This window comes from Dendrobates tinctorius, unplaced genomic scaffold (genome assembly GCF_039654945.1).
Source record: "Dendrobates tinctorius isolate UK_male_01 unplaced genomic scaffold, ASM3965494v1 ptg000086l, whole genome shotgun sequence".
NCBI lineage: Eukaryota > Metazoa > Chordata > Amphibia > Anura > Dendrobatidae > Dendrobates > Dendrobates tinctorius.
The window spans coordinates 61,551,543-61,569,140 of record NW_027361754.1 but is presented as its reverse complement, the minus strand read 5'-3'; the positions used below and the strand labels follow the sequence as shown (position 1 = coordinate 61,569,140).

Below are 17,598 nucleotides of genomic sequence, written 5' to 3'. Positions count from 1 at the left end.
TCTGGATCATCTAAAGGGGGACAACAAACCGTTATGTTGGTAACTTCCCTTTCCTCATAAGCTTTTAGCCTGTTCACATGATAGGTCCGTTCACGAACACCTGCTCGATCCAAAGCCACAGTGTAGTCAGTCTCCCCGCATTTCCTGGTGATGGTGAGCGGACCTACCCACATGGCTTGCAGGTTGTTTTTGCGTACTAGTACTAGAACCTTCTGTCCACAGGTAAATTCTCGCAATCTGGCAGTGCGGTTGTAACACCGTCGTTGCCTTTCCTGAGCCACTTCTAAATTCCCATGGGCTAAGGCCAAGAGGCACCTCATCTTCTCCCTAAACTTTTGGACATACTCCAGGATGGGAACCTCTTCTGTGGGAAAAGTGCCCTCCCAAGTCTCTTTTACTAACTCTTAACGGCCCTCGTACTTTTTGGCCATACAGCAATTCAAAAGGAGAGAACCTGGTGGAATCCTGCGGCACCTCCCGGTAGGTGAACAGGAGCTGCTGCAGGTTTTTCTCCCAGTCCCCTCCCTCAGACTCCACATACCGACTAATGAGCTGCTTAAGCGTTCCATTGAAATGCTCACATAACCCGTTAGTTTCGGGGTGGTAGGGGGTGGTACGCATGGGGCGGACACCATGTTTCTCCCAGAGGGTCTGAATCAGCTCGCTTTGTAACTGGGTCCCCTGGTCGGTCAATACCTCCTGTGGAAACCCTACTCGACTAAAAATGTCCAGTAGAGCTTGAGCCACGTGCTCTGCATTTATGGATGACAGAGCAATGGCCTCCGGGTAACGGGTGGCAAAGTCGACCAGGGTGAGGATGAACCTTTTTCCGCTGCAGCTGGGGTTAGCTAAAGGACCCACTAAATCTATGGCAACCCTCTGGAAGGACTCACCTATCAAGGGCATGGATTGGAGCGGGGCACAACAGAGTGCTCCCCCCATCCGTTGACAAACTGGACAAGAGGCTCGGTATTTCCGCATCTCTTGGGCGACCTTTGGACAGAAGAAACTACACAGTAGTCGAGCACGGATCTTTCTCACTCCCATATGCCCAGCTGCAGGAACGTCATGTGCCAAGCGCAGGAGTTGGGTCCGATACTGCTGAGGCACCAAGAGCTGATGGACACGGGTCCAGGGTTTCTCTGGGCATGATGCAGGCTTTTCACTATGCAGCAGTCCATTCTCCCATCTATACACCTCCCCTTGATTTATTTCCCCAGGTAGATCAGCCGCACTGCGGGCAAATTCTAGAGTGGGGTCTGTGAGTTGGGCCTCCCTAAACTCCTTGCGATCTGTCTCCCCCCAGTCAATGGCAACAGTCTGGTCAAGTGTACTCACCGCCGTCGGTTCATAGGAGGTTGATGAGGGGTTGGAGTGTCGGTTATCCTCGGGATGGGTGGCAGAAGGATCCACATCATGGTGTTTCTTGGCTTGGTTGACAGTAACAAATTGGCTGAACAGTTCTTGTCCAAGGTCATTCCCCAAAATTACAGGTGTGGGGAGGCCATCCATGAGTCCCACTTCCACCTATCCCTGGTCAGTACCCCAGTCCAACTGCACACGGGCCAGAGGGATGTCCGAGTACTGACCTCCAGCCAGGGAGATGGTCACTTGGCGGCCTGGTAAATGGTGTTCAGGTGGGACAATATCTGAGCTGGCAAGGGTGATGGAGGACCCAGTGTTCCAAAGTCCCTGGGCCTGGATATCACCGACCTCGACCGGCTGGATGTGGCGTAGGAGGTTGTCTGGTGTTGGATGGCTAACCCGCTGTGTATTATCTCACTGTTGCTGGGGTGTCCTGGGTATAGCATCCCTCCGACCCTGCTGGCTCATTTTGACAGATGACGGGCTGAGCTGGCAGACGGGCTCCAGGCATGGGACCCCGGCCCTGGGAACAATCTTTGGCAATATGTCCAAGGCGCCCACATGTATAGCAGCACCGTGGGTTGGGAAACTCACGGGTGCTGCTGGAGACCCATTGGCCTGGTGGTCGGTCAAGTCCTTGGTTGAACGGTCTTCTTGGATCGGTGGGCATATCGTTTCTCCAGCGGGGTCGGTTGGCTGTAAACTCATCAGCCCATCGGGTTGCTTGCTCTGGGGTGTCGGGTTTCCGGTCGGCTACCCACTCTCGATTTTCTGGGGCCATCTTCTCCATAAGTTGCTCCAGCATGATCACATCCCGAAGGGCAGCAGCAGATTGGGCAGCCCTACCATCAAGCCAGCGGTTGCAGTGTCTCCAGAGTTGACTGCCAAATTCTACATTGGAGACCCCCTGGCGAGACAATGTCCGGAACTTCGTGCGATATCTCTCGGATGTAATGGTAAAAAGTGCCAGCAGGGTGTCCTTACTAGTTTCATAATCCTGGCAGTGTTGAGGCCCAAGTGACCGGGCAGCATCCTGTGCCCGACCAGTCAAACTAGTCCACAGGTATTTAGCCCAATCAGCTATGGGTACCTGGTGCATTAGCATTAGAGTCTCAAAATCTTGTAAATGTTCATCGACTTCGGTGTTTGACTCATTAAACACTGGCCCGTCTCTGTAGCGGAGCTTTGTTCCTTGTTGGGGAACTACCATGGGGGGTAGGGTTCGATGCTGGCTGTAGGGGTACTGGAACTCCCAAAACTGATTCCATAACACAAGCCCTTTCACCACTTGAGGCTCCAGGTCCCAATGCAACCAACAACTCCTGGATTCGGGCTGCAGGTGACTGGATAGATTCCAGACTGGCACAGGGTCCTGGTTCTGGCATTTCCTCTGGGTCCATCTCATCAGAGTTTTCGTCATCCTCCACGACGTTCTGGGTATCCCAACGAACTAATTCCTTGATCAAATCCGAACGAGTGTCCGTGGTCCGGTATTTAATACGTCGTAGCTGGCACAGCTCCTGTAGTTGTCGTTTCTTGTTACGGCTATACATCCACTCCGGTCCTCTTCCCAAGGCGAAGTTGGTAGGGTTGGACATGGTGCCATCCAAAACCTACTGTGTATGCCTCATCAATGGTCTGCTGGGTCTGTCTGTATGCCTCCCTGTTTGTGAAGCCCTGGACGGTGTTTACGAACACCAGTCCCCTGCAGCTCCTCCGGTTCCACCGGGATGAGTAGTATCCCACTGCTGCCACCAAGTGTGGAGAAACGGGGTCAGTGAGTGCTCTTGTCTGCTGGCCTGGCTGCCTTTAGAAAGACTGCATGGACCAGGGCTCATACCACTGAACGTCCGCTCTATCTCCTTGTGAGCAGGACACTACACAGACAACACAGGGTTAGGGTAAAACATTGTGGCCAAGCATTATTGAACCACAACACCCATTAGCAAATAGAACAATTTCAGCAATTACCCAAAATGGTGCACACCACAGGGTCTCACCCCTCCGCTGACTCACCGAGATGCTAGTGGATATTATGTCAGAGCTCCAAGGGTCGCTATTCCACCTGTGATAACACACAGTGAGGAGGTCACGACAAGTGTAAGGAGATAACCGAGAGCAGTCCAGTGTTCTTTCAGCTGGGTCTGACGTACCCTCCGCTGGGATCCTGGAGAGTTTCTCGTATGTTGGGTGTTTAGCAGGAGGTCCGGCTAGTAGCTCTATGTGGTGAGATGAGACACCGTCTCTCTGTCTCAGGGTCTTTTATACCCGAGGCAGGTAAGCTATATTTAGAATTATCCAGTGTCCTTCAGTATACCCTCACAGCCGTCCCTATCTACATTCAAGTCAACAAACTGATTCCAGAATATAAACAAACATCAGATAAGCCCACACTGTTACATGGTATATCATTGTGCAAGTCAGCCTTTCTGACCCACCAGAATCCACACTTAAATCCACAAGCCAAATATACAGACAAAAAGTAAATTCCTCCAGGCCTGTTAAAACATAGTCATCTGGGCAATTAAGATATACCCTGGTTTCTTCACAGGCCTATCATATACTGGAGCATTATATGGGGCCAATTATGTATGGAGCATTATATGGGGCCCATCATATATGCGAGAATTATATAGGGCCCATCATATACTGGAGCATTATATGGGGCTCATTCTGTATGGAACATTATATGGGGTCCATTATGTATGTAGCATTATATGGGGCTCATTCTGTATGGAACATTATATGGGGTCCATTATGTATGTTGCATTATATGGGGCTCATTCTGTATGGAACATTATATGGGGCCCATTATGTATGGAGCATTATATGGGGATCATTCTGTATGGAACATTATATGGAGTCCATTATGTATGAAGCATTAAATGGAGCCTATCATATACTGTATGGAGCATTATATGGGGCCCATTATGTATGAAGCAATATATGGGCCTCATTATTCTGTATGGAGCATTATATAGGGCTCATTATACTGTATGTAGCATTATATGGGGCTCATACTGTATGGAGCAATATATGGGGCTCATTATTCTGTATGGAGCAATATATGGGGCTCATTATTCTGTATGGAGCAATACATGGGGCTCATTATACTGTATGGAGTAGTATTTGGGGCTCATTATACTATTTGGAGTAGTATAAGGGGCTCATTGTCCTGTATAGAGCAATATAAAGGGTTCATTATACTGTATGGCATAGTATAAGGGGCTCATTGTCCTGTATGGAGCAATGTATGGGGCTTATTGTACAGTATGGAGCAATATATGGGGCTCATTTTTATGCTAATTCTCAGATGTGTTTGACAGTACCAGCTATATCTGAGATTTCAGAAATCTCATGCATGCACATTGATTTTTTTGTCATCAGTATTTTGTGCTTTGCATTTTTTTTGGACATAGAGCATGTCACTTCTTTCAGCATTTTTTCAGTGGTTTTCACCCATTGAATTGAATGAAAAAACGCACCAAAAATGCTGCAAAACCTTTGTTTTTTGCCATAGCTTTTTTCCTACCAAGCGCTCAGGTTTTGCTGCAGAAATTAAACGCAGCAAAAGCGCCAAGTGTGAACTTAACCATCTGCTGCACTGAGGATGCAGAGCCTTATAAATACATTTTAGGATCCATAGAGTGACGACGATCTAATTCATAGCAAAAGATGTCAGAAGTGGGATTCGAACCCACGCCTCCAGGGGAGACTGCGACCTGAACGCAGCGCCTTAGACCGCTCGGCCATCCTGACTGTATGGGCATGTGATGCAGAGCTGTCTTCAGCAGGAGGCGGCCGGAGCTGCGGTTATGTCTACTGCCTCCTGACATCTAGATACAGAAAAGATGTATATCTTTGTACCGTGTTAGCCAGTAGATAGAAAAATATTCAGAATTGAGAGTCCTCAGTGGTTGATACCTTTTAATGGCTAACTGAAAAGATGGTAACACATTGCAAGCTTTCGAGACTTCTCAGGTCTCTTCATCAGGCATAGACTAATACAAAATCTGAAGAGTCACATATTTATGCACAATACAGCCTAGAAAAAATGCAATAGATGAGACAAGTGATGTGAAGCGGAATAGTCATTATGGGAGAGGGATAAGCATAATTATTGGAACAGTTCATAGATAAGCAGTGTGAAGGTTTTATTGCCCTCTGATTGCGTCTAGTTCTGTGTTGTGATGCCCCCAGAAGGTCTGAGGAGCAAATTACTTAATTGATGTAAAAAACATAAATCCATGCGACACATTCATTCCTGCACTGAATATATCGAAAGTTTTCATAAATTTATATTCAGAGATTCTTCTCTCTCTCTGAGACTTGAAGTTACCTTTTAATACAAGTAATTTAATGGCATTTCATAGCATGATAGAGAGAGAGAGTGAGAGAGAGCATATTTTCGCTGCTTCCAGGCCAGAATTTCAGTGTTGAAATGGTGCCCGGAGCAAGTAGCGGACCGTCAATGCAAAAAAAGTTGCAGAGTCCGTCTGGTCCGCCCGGAACCGCTAAAATTTTCACGGATCCGTCAAAAAACGGATCCAACGGACGACTGTCAGTCAGGATCCACCGCTAATGTAAGTCTATGGGGGGAAAAAACGGATCCGCCCCTTTCATGGCGGATCCGTTTTTTTCAAAACTTGGCGGATTTTGACTGATGTTGAAAAACTGAAGTGTGAAACAGGCCTTATGAGTACAATTCCATATTTAGATTGTGAGCCCCATCGGGGACAGTGATGATAATGTGTGCAAACTGTAAAGCGCTGCGGAATATGTTAGCGTTATATAAAAATAAAGATTATCATTATTATCAGTACAGCAGAATTCTCCCACATTATCTCCAGTGTAAACCATGTGCCTGAGCTCAGGATCATAGATCTATGTCCACTGCCCCAAAACAGCTCTCATCAGCCCCAGTGGCCTAATGGATAAGGCACTGGCCTCCTAAGCCAGGGATTGTGGGTTCGAGTCCCATCTGGGGTGGCTTTCATTTTTCTCCCGACACTATTATTTCTATAAAATATTATATTACTTTGTATTTTAGTCAGGTTGTATTATGCACTACCTAAATATTTGTTATTTTCTGTAATAATTCTGCCCCATTATTAGGCGATTGCTATGAATACCGAGATATCAAAGGAGCTGCTGCTCTCTGGTGGCAGAAAAGTGAACTGCATGGAAAGGAAAAAGTCTGCTATGTTGTAAGGCCTCTTTCACACTTGCGTTTTTTACAATCAGTCAAAATCCGCCAGGTTTTGAAAAAAACGGATCCGCAATTTTTTTTGCGGATCCGTTTCTTTCCCCATTGACTTTCATTATTGGCGGATCTTGACGGATTGCCGTCCGTTACATCCGTTTTTGTGCGGACCCGCCATAATGTTGCTGTCCGTCAACATCCTCAAAGATTTCCGTTTTTTTTTTGCCGGCGGATCCTCCAGACACTGAATTAACCCGAAATTCATTCTCTCTCTCTCTTTCTCTCTCTCCCTCCCTCTCGCTCTCTCTCTCTCTCTCCTTCCCAAAAACGGATTCGGTGACATCCGCTCACATCAGTTGAGAACGGATCCGCTTTTCCGCCTTTTTCGGCGGATTTTAACTGACACAAAAAACTGAAGTGTGAAAGAGGTCTAAGATAGATCAAAAAGGAGAACCTGTGTACAGTGCACTGAGGACAGGTAGAGAATGATGTCCACGCCTTCTAATCTGTCCTTCCTGTAAGCTCTGTGTACCCAGCATGAGGCGCTGAAAGTGCTGCAACATAACATGTAGCGGCTGGCAGCTTGGGACACTGTTCTGAAGAAATATGTGACTGGCGCACTGCTGTGGGGGATCAGTGGCTGGAGTACTATTGTGGGGGGTCAGTGGCTGGCGCACTGTTATGGAGGCGTCTATGGCACGCACACTGTTATGGGGATCAGAAGCATCTATGGCACGCACACTGTTATGGAGGCATCTATGGCACGCACACTGTTATGGGGATCAGAAGCATCTATGGCTGGCGCACTGTTATGGAGGCATCTATGGCACGCACACTGTTATGGGGATCAGAAGCATCTATGGCACGCACACTGTTATGGAGGCATCTATGGCACGCACACTGTTATGGGGATCAGAAGCATCTATGGCACGCACACTGTTATGGAGGCATCTATGGCACGCACACTGTTATGGAGGCATCTATGGCACGCACACTGTTATGGGGATCAGAAGCATCTATGGCACGCACACTGTTATGGGGATCAGTGGCTGGCACACTGTGAAGGAGGCACATAAGACATGTATAGTGTATGTACAGTATGTGTGTATATTGTTATATGTGTGTATATATGTAGGTTTGTGTGTGTGTAATATATATATATATTGTATATACACAAACTTTAGACATATTTATATTTTACTAGATTATGGCCCGATGCTATCGCATAGGGAGGATGCGATAGCATCACACCTCTTGCCATGTTAACCCTCAACACACACACTCCTCAACACACACTCCTCTCACCTTTCACCATCTCCACTCACTCTTTCACTCCACATACGACCCCTTCTCTCACTCCATCTCTCATACTCACGCCGTCATCGCCGCTGCTCCACGATCCCCGACATCTTCCGCCGGCGCCATCCTGGATCCAGACGTTGTCCACGGCGGCGACATGTTTTTGCGGCGACGCCATCTTGAGTATCGTGAAATCCCGCAATATTCAAGATGGCGTCGCCGGAAGAACATGTCGCCGGCGTGGACGACGTCGGGATCCAAAATGGCGGCGGCGAAATCTTGCGAGTTTTCACCGACGCCATTTTGGATCCCGACGTCGTCCTCGCCGGCGACATGTTCTTGCGGCGACGCCATCTTGAGTATCGCGGGATTTCGCCGATCCAAAATGGCGTCGCTGCAAGAACATGTCGCCGGCGTGGAGGACGTCTGGATCCAGGATGGCGGGGATCGTGGATCAGCGGCGATGACGGCGTGAGTATGAGAGACGGAGTGAGAGAAAGGGTCGTATGTGGAGTGAAAGAGTGAGTGAACGTGAGTGGAGATGGTGAAAGGTGAGAGGAGTGTGTGTGTTGAGGGTTAACATGGAAAGAGGTGTGCGGTGACGTCACCGGTTACAACTGGACGAGGGAAGTTGTTACAACCGGAAGCTGCTTAGGGCATTTATTATTATAGATACCAGGTAAATATAAGCAAAAGCCTGATATATACAATATATAACTTCATTCTACCCAAAAAGCAGCTGGATTCCTAACCCCCAACATTTAACCTCCAGATATGGGACTTACACGCATTATGTACAATTACTAGTTAAAAAAACTTCTGCCGAAACCCGGGATCGAACCAGGGACCTTTAGATCTTCAGTCTAACGCTCTCCCAACTGAGCTATTTCGGCAATGCATGCTTTGGCTGTCACTTTCTGACATGAGTGATCTATAGCAAAGACTGAGCTAAAAGGAATAGAATCCTAGAATGTTAGCATTGGAAGGGACCTCCAGGGTCATCGTGTCCAACCCCCTGCTCAATGCAGGAGTCACTAAACCATCTCAGACAGAAGTCTGTCCAGCCTCTGTATGAAGACTTCCATGGAAGGAGAACTCCCCACCTCTCGTGGCAGCCTGTTCCACTCACTGATCATCATCACTGTCAAAAAGTTACTTATAATATCTAATCTGTATCTTCTCCCTTTCCGTCTTATTGATCGTAACACCAAAACTAGAACAATGTTTCTTCATGTATTTATTATTCATCTAAGACTTTATTTATTAAACAAATTCACTTGACTTATTATCTGATATAACGGCTTCCGGTATTTATTTTTTTAAAGAATATGTATGAAATAATTCAAATAAATAAGTAAATTAATTATTGGATTAACTAAAAAATTAATTCAATTGAAACCACACGACTGGATTAATGTGCAGCGCGATCTATGACCCTCGGTCTGTGCTCCCAAGCGTGGAAATGCTGGATTTTTTTTCCCCGATGCTTTTTTTTTTAACCTGGGTTTTTACAGCTTTTTCATGCCTTTTTTTCTGTGCTGATTTGAAGCAGTGATTTTTTTTTTGTACAAACGCTGAGATTCTTCAGTTAAAAACACAATTGTGTCTTTTTACAACCGTTCTTTCGGGCTGCCCATAAAATCTTATAGAGAAAAAACCTGAAAAAAAAACCGCACCTTTCAACAGCGTCATTAGTCATCAGTGGGGCAGGAGATCTCCCGAAATCACGAACTGTTAAACGAAGCGGATTTTTTGCACAAACACAAAAACAATTGCGGTGGGGGGGAAAATGCAGAGTGTGAACACAGCCTTAAAGTTTTGATTCTCCATCCTCATTTCTTTCTTTTCCAAATCAAAAATTCACTCTTGTGTGAGAGCAATCTGCATCCAAAAAACTTAGGGATAGGGACATTCCCTACTTAACCCAAGAGTGCAAGCCCCAACCACGGATCTCCATGCCGACGATCTGGCTAATTATTTCAAAGAAAAAATTTCCCATATCCGACAGGAAATTATCTCCCAATCCCCCCATACCATGCACTGTCCTCCCTCCTCCACTGCATCTAGCTCACTCTCTGATTTTGAACCAGTAACAGAAGAAGAAGTAATCAGGCTCCTTGCATCTTCTCGCCCTACCACTTGCACCAGTGACCCCATTCCATCACATCTCCTCCAGTCCCTTTCCCCTGCTGTCACCACTCACCTAACAAAAATATTCAACCTCTCACTCTCTTCTGGTATCTTTCCTTCTTCATTTAAGCATGCCATCATACAGTCATTACTTAAAAAACCATCCCCTCACCAAAACTGTGCCGCTAACTATAGACTTGTCTCTAATCTTCCCTTCATCTCTAAATTCCTGAAACGCCTGGTACACACCCGTCTTATCCGCTATCTCTCAGATAACTCTCTCCTCGACCCTCTACAATCTGGTTTCCGCTCTCTACACTCTACTGAAACTGCCCTCACTAAAGTCTCTAATGATCTACTAACAGCAAAATCTAATGGTCACTGCTCCATTTTAATTCTCTTGGATCTCTCCGCAGCATTCGACACTGTGGATCATCAGCTCCTCCTCACTATGCTCCGTTCCATTGGCCTCAAGGACACCGTTCTCTCTTGGTTCTCCTCCTATCTCTCTGACCGCTCCTTTAATGTATCTTTTGCTGGCTCCTCCTCCTCTCATATTCCCCTTGCTGTTGGGGTTCCTCAAGGATCGGTTCTAGGTCCACTCCTCTTCTCTTTGTATACTGCCCCTATTGGTCAAGCAATCAGTAGATTTGGGTTCCAGAACCATCTCTATGCTGATGATGCAGGAGGAAGAGCACCCGCCGAGTGTCCGGGCCGGAACCAAGGGGACCGTTATCTAGGTTCCGAGGGGGTCTGTTTCTGGGGAGCAGAGGTAAGGGACGGACCGCTGAGACTGACAGGTTGGTTGGGGGAGGAGCCTATATAAAAAAGGCGGAGGAGGCCAGTGAGAGTGAGTCAGCAGAATGGGGGAGAAGGAGCAGGAGACCGTGGGAGCTCCAGGGAGCCAGAACCACGAGCCGTAACCAGAGAGGAGGGCCGCGACAAGAGGGAGACTCACGGTGGACTGCAGAGAGAAGGCGCCAAGCCGACCGTCAGAGAACCGTTGCTTCACTTCAGCCCGTGGCCGCTGCCGCCTCACTCCAGCTCGCGGTTGCGTCCTGCCCGCAGCCACCCGTGGCCTTTGCCGCCTTGCTCCAGCTCGCGGCTGCGGCCTGCCTGCAGTCACCCCCGGCCATTGCCGCCTCACTCCAGCCCGTGGCTGCGGCCTGCCCGCAGCTGCTGCCGCTCCACTCCTGACCGCGGCTGCGGCTCGTCCATTGCCGTCCGCAGCCACCACCGCCCCACTCCAGTCCGTGGCAAGCGCCGGGCCGTCGCCCACCGCAGATCCCATAGTGCAGCCGCTGGCTGCGCCGGTGTCCTACCAACCGCCACTAAGCACTGCCGCTGCTTGCCCCTGTCCGGGGGCTGCGGCCTTGAACTCTCCCACTCCCATGTGGTGTTCCGCTGCCTCTGCTGTGGGACACTCCACCAAAGAACTCTTCTAGGGCCTGTTGTGCCCCTGCTTCACCTGGGCCTCGGAACACCCGAAGACTACACCAGATCCTCAGCAGCTGGGCCCAGCGGCTACGACGCCGAAGCACCATTGTCCAGGATGCCGAGGGATGTCAGGACGGATAAGTGACACTATATAACTAAGGACCTGTAGTCGGCCATACCGCGGCCCTATTGTGACCGGCCTTTGCCAGAGCAGTCGTGTTCTCATAACCAGTGTTTGCTTGTATTGAGTCCCTGCGAAGACAATTTCTGTTATTTGTCTGGTTGCTTAGAATAGCCTTACCGGTATTAATCTATAAAAGTTATTACCAAAAGTTCAGTCCATCTCGCGTCTCGTCACTGCATCCAGCGTACCTGCCATGACCACATTTGGCGTAGTCGGCAGGATGCAGTCTCCGAGCGCAGACAACGGCACCCCAGACCAAAGCGGGGCCGTAGATGCAGCAGATAACGAGGGCCCCCTGTCCAGCATTTCTTTGGGGGCTATGCTAAGCAACCTGCCAAGGTTTTCCGGCTCCAGCACCATGCTGAGGAGCTGGACAGAGCGAATGCGAGGGCTCTTCCGAATGCATCCGATAACCCCTGACCTAGAAGCCGAGGTAGTCCTCATGGCATTAGATGGGGAGGCCCGGGATTCAGTAATGTTGAGACCCCCAGGACACCGCAACACCTTTGCTAGGGTCTTGCAGATTCTGGAAGAGACCCATGGGGATCCAACAAATGTGGGAGAGTTGAGGACCCGGTTGTTCAGTCGAATGCAGGGAGAGGGGGAGACCATCACCCAGTATATGAATGTCCTCCAGGAGTTATACACAGCCATCGAGCGGAAGGACAGCGTGGGGGTAGGACCCATTGACATTACCCTACGCGACATGTTAGTGACTGGACTCCGAGACCCGTTAATAAAGCAGGCATTGCGGGAGCAGGTCCGAGTGAACCCACGTATGGCCTTCTCTGAGGTAAGGAGTCAGGCACGTGCTCGAGAGCAGGAGCAGGGAATGATGGTCCCCGTGGGGAAGGTCCGGAGTGTGGAGGCCTCCATAAACGCTGTCAGGGAGCCCCAATGGATAGAAGAGATGAAACAAGAGCTGAAGAACATCAGGGGCGAGTTGGCCGAAGTGAAAAGAAGGACCAAGTTCACGACTAGGTGGCCTAGTTTCAATCCCAGGCCCTGGGGGCCTCGCAATGCTCGGAGCGGCCGGGCCTCGCACCCCCGGTGTTATGAGTGCGGGGAGGTGGGCCACTTCGCACGAGAGTGTCCACGGCATGGGAGATGCCCACCCCGGCAGCCATTAAACAAGAGGGCTCCGGGCTGGGGGGACGCCGCTCGGAGCGAGAAGCCACAACAAGGGGTGGTGGAAGTCCCGAAGATCTGGTCGCAAAATGTCCAGTGGTATGGGCAGAGGTCGAGGGCCGTGCCGTACGGTGCCTAGTGGACACGGGGTCGCAAGTAACGACCATGCCTGCAACTTATTTTTGGCAGCATTTTCCCGAGACAGCGAGACCCCAGTGGGGGTCCATGATAAGACTGGTAGCCGCCTATCAACTACCGGTCCCTGTCGCCGGAGTGGTTTGGATGCAGATGACGCTGTGTGGCAAATCCCTCGGTCGCCGGGGAGTGATCCTGACCCAACGGGAAACTAACAACAAGCATCCAGTCATCCTGGGCATGAACATACTGCAGGAGTTTGGTAATTTACTCCTCAACGACCCCACGCAAGAGACCCTGAACCAGTGGGGTTCCCGCACGGCTCAAGGGCAGGTCTTCCAGCAGTTGGTGTGGGAGGCGCAAGTTCTCCAGGAATGCCAGGAGGGTGAGGCACTGGGCAAAGTCATCACGCCAGTGGCTCCCCCGCTCATGCTGCCCCCCGGGCAGGCAGTGGTGGCCCTGCCTATCCGGGCTCCGGTGCCTTTGGAGGGCGTAGAAATGCAGGTGGAGCCATGCTACTCGGAACGCCTGCATCCTGGCATACTGGTGACCTGCTCCCTGACCACGGTGCGGGGAGGGACCGTCCTGGTGTGCTGCATCAACCTAGAAGACCAAAACATCGTCTTAAAGCCCCGGGCCAAAATGGCTAAGCTGGTAAGGCCTTCGGAAGAGGTGCTGCCAGCCCCTGCGGTCCAGTTAAAAGTGCAACCCGAGGACCCTTGGGCAGTGACTATTCGAACTCTGCAGACTGCCGAGTCCTCGACCCAGGAGAAAGGGCGAAACATCCTGAAAAGAATGCAGGCCGAACTCTCCGGCCTGACTCCAGCCCAACTTCTCCAGGTAGAAACACTACTCGGGCAGTATCACGAGGTATTCGCCAGCCACAAGGATGATTTTGGATGCACCACAGCCATCACGCATGGAATTCCCATGGCAGAAACGGCTCCCATCTGGGAACGATATCGGCAAATCCCTTCACAGCTATACCAGGAGGTGAAAACTTTACTGGGCCAAATGCTCCGGAAGGGGGTCATACGAGAAAGCCAGAGCCCCTGGGCGGCTCCCATTATGTTGGTCCGCAAAAAGGATGGCACCCTGCGATTCTGTGTAGATTATCGAAAGCTGACCGTCTGCACCATTAAAGACTCGTACCCGCTGCCCCGCATAGAAGAGTCCCTGTTCACCTTGGGGAAGGCGACGTACTTCTCGACTTTAGATCTGGCCAGTGGGTACTGACAGGTGCCGATGTCAGAGGAAGACAGGGCCAAGACGGCATTCATTCTCCCCATGGGACTGTTTGAGTTCAATCGGATGCCGTTTGGGCTGGCCAACGCCCCGGGAACCTTTCAGCGGCTGATGGAGCGGTGTCTGGGAGATCTCAACTTCAAAGCCACGCTGATTTATCTGGATGATATCATTATATATGCCGCTACGTTTGAGGACCACCTGCGGCGGTTGGGACAGGTGCTCGGCCGGCTGCAGAAGTACGGGTTGAAGGTAAAACCCCAGAAATGCCGCCTGTTTTGCACTCAGATCGAATATCTGGGGCATATCGTCTCAGCCAAGGGCATTAGACCGTCCCTGGAAAAGGTTGCCGCCATCCAGGGATGGCCTACCCCCGAGACGGTAAAAGACGTGCGGGCCTTCCTGGGGTTGGCCAGCTACTACCGTCGTTTCGTAAAGAATTTTGCACCCCGAGCCCAAGCCCTGCAGGACCTGCTAAAGGGGGCTCCTGCTGGGTGAATGGGCAGAAAATCCAGTGGCAACAACTGCAAGAAGAAGCTTTCCAAGACATTAAGGCTGCACTCTCGGGTGCCCCGGTGTTAGCTTATGCGGATTTCTCACAACCGTTCATACTGCACACCGATGTGAGCCTCCACAGACTAGGGGCTGTGTTGTCACAGGTTCAAGACAGCCAGGAGAAAGTGATCGGCTATGATAGCCTATCACTTCATGACTCCGAACGTAACCCTGACACTTACAGCTCCTTTAAGCTCTAGCTCCTTGCGGTAGTGTGGGCCATGACGGAGCGGTTTGCAAAGTATCTGGCGGGCTCCGAGGTAGTGGTGCGGACTGACAACAACCCGCTGGCCCATTTGGAAAATGCCAAACTGGGGGCTCTGGAGCAGCGATGGGTGGCGCGGATGGCCAAATTCAACTATGAGATCATCTATAAAAGAGGAGCAGAAAATGTACACGCTGACGCTCCAGGATCCGGCATACAACCCCAGAGAAAAGTCGGGGCGACGAACTGGAAGGGGAAGAGACGCCGTGCTCACAGCTGCCACACAGGAAGAATCCCATTTAGGACCCTCACGGGGTATGCTGGAACAATCACGGGACAGATGGATCCAACGGCAGCAAGAAGATGGAGAAATTGGACTCCTACGCCGATGGGTGACCACCAGCAGACTACCCACCGACTCTCAGAGACAGACCTTGACTCAGGATATGTTGCTGATGTTACGCCAATGGGAGAAACTAGTCATCAAGGAAGTACTATTGTATCGTAAGGCAGTATCACGGGCGACGTCTGCAACAGCTTTGCAGGTAGTCGTGCCTGGAGCCCAGCTCAGTGAACTGGCTCGGGAAGCCCACGAAAAAGGGGCTCAATTCGGAGCTCAAAAGACCTTGCAATGGTTGCAGCAGATCTTTTACCATCCGCGCTTTCACTCTGCTGTGGAAGAAAGTTGCCGTGCCTGCCGCCTGTGTGCCGCTAGCTAAACCACCCGCACAACGGGCCCCGGTGCAAACGATAGTGACATCCGCGCCCCTCGAGCTCTTAACGGTGGACTATTTAACCATTAGTCCCACATACCAGGGGTATGAATATTGTCTCATTATGGTGAATCATTTCACCAAATTTGCCGTGGTAACCCCTACCCGAGATCAAACTGCGAAGTCGGCCGCCTATGCAATCTGTAAAAACTTTATCCAAGTGTATGGCTGCCCTCAACGGATACATTCAGACCAGGGAGCGTGCTTCCTGGGGAAAGTCATGGAGGAGTTACATCGTCTCTATGGTATCGATAAATCCCGGACCACGCCATACCACCCGCAGGGAAACAGGGCCTGCGAACGATTTAATCGGACATTAATTCAAATGTTGCGTACCCTGGAAAGTGACCGGAAGGCCCGCTGGCCTGAATATGTCCCTGAACTAGTGTGGGTCTATAACAACCGGGTGCACCGTGTTACCGGCTACACCCCCTACTCACTGCTATTTGGACGGGAAGGCAAAGGGATCACAGAGGTAGAATTGAACCCGGAGGTACCCCAACCCTGGACCGGGGTGTCATCATGGGTCCAAAGCCACCAACACCGACTACAAACCCTCCACTGAATCGTCCATACAAAACTCGAGGACCTAGAACACCCAGGGGGGACTCTGCCTCTGCCCACCGACTTCCAGTCTGGGGATCGAGTACTCGTACTAGACCAGCTCCCCCAGAACAAGTTAGAACATCGGTGGGAATAAAGCCCTTACCGAGTATTGCGCCGAATAAGCCCCGACGGGCCTGTGTACGAGATACAACCTGAAAAAGACGGGGCACTTCCCACTCGTACTGTGCACTGTAATATGTTGCGGCCCTGTACATCTGCCGACCCCATGCAACCCGAGTCTACCCCTCAGGTCCCCAACCCCATACCAACGGTCTGGGACCTGGATGACGAAGAAGACTTCCCAGCAGTACCCGCAAGCCCTCCAAGAAATGACTTATCAGTAGGCCCGGTCAGCCCGCCAGAATCGACCAGCCCACCACCTCCCAACACCCCAGAAAGCTCCACCACAGTCAAACTAAGACGCTCCGAGCGGTCAACAGCTGGCAAACCTCCCGAACGTTACGAACAGGACCAGTTCGTATGGCAACAAGAACTTTGGTCTCCAAAGGCTAACCCAAGCCTACTAAAGCCCTCGCCCGAGAACTGGAGAGCATACAGGATGGGGGATTGTAGGCGGAAGGGCCCTCGCCTAGTGTCCCGGCCGAACCCAGGGGACCGTCATCTAGATTCCGGGGAGGTCTGTTTCCAGGGAGCAGAGGTAAGGGATGGACCGCTGAGACTAACAGGTTGGTTGGGGGAGGAGCCTATATAAAAGGGGCGGAGGAGCCCAGTGAGGGTGAGTCAGTAGAATGGGGGAGAAGGAGCAGGAGACTGTGGGAGCGTCAGGGAGACAGAACCACGAGCCGTAACCAGAGAGGAGGGCCGCAACAAGAGGGAGACTCACGGTGGACTGCAGAGAGACGGCGCTGAGCCGACTGTCAGAGAACCGCTGCTTCACTTCAGCCCACGGCCGCTGCCGCTTCACTCCAGCTCGCGGCTGCGGCCTGCCAGCAGCCACCTGCGGCCGTTGCCTCCTCACTCCAGCCCACGGCTGCGGCCGGCCTGCTGCTGCCCGCAGCCGCTGCTGCTCCACTCCCGACCGCGGCTGTGGCTTGTCCAGTCCGTGGCAAGGGCCGGCGCCCGACGCAGATCCCATAGTGCAGCCGGTGGCCTACCAACCGCCACTCAGCACTGCCGCTGCTTGACCCTGTCCGGGGGCTGCAGCCTCGACTCTCCCACTCCCAGGTGGAGTCCCGCTGCCTCTGCTGGGGGACACTCCGCCAAAGAACTCTTCTAGGGCCTGTTGTGCCCCTGCTTCACCAGGGCCTCGGAACGCCCGAAGACTACACCAGATCCTCAGCAGCTGGGCCCAGTGGCTGCGACGCCAAAGCAC

General features: G+C 51.1%; 3 non-coding genes across 3 annotated transcripts; 1 reads left to right on the top strand and 2 right to left on the bottom strand.

The window, feature by feature from the left end:
* Positions 1–5,041: 5,041 nt before the first annotated feature.
* Positions 5,042–5,124, bottom strand: TRNAL-CAG (transfer RNA leucine (anticodon CAG)). Its single transcript has one exon. It is a non-coding gene; the product is annotated as a tRNA-Leu (tRNA).
* A 1,157-nt stretch (positions 5,125–6,281) lies between these two features.
* Positions 6,282–6,354, top strand: TRNAR-CCU (transfer RNA arginine (anticodon CCU)). The gene has a single exon. It is a non-coding gene; the product is annotated as a tRNA-Arg (tRNA).
* A 2,333-nt stretch (positions 6,355–8,687) lies between these two features.
* TRNAF-GAA (transfer RNA phenylalanine (anticodon GAA)) lies at positions 8,688–8,760 on the bottom strand. Its single transcript has one exon. It is a non-coding gene; the product is annotated as a tRNA-Phe (tRNA).
* Positions 8,761–17,598: the final 8,838 nt, after the last annotated feature.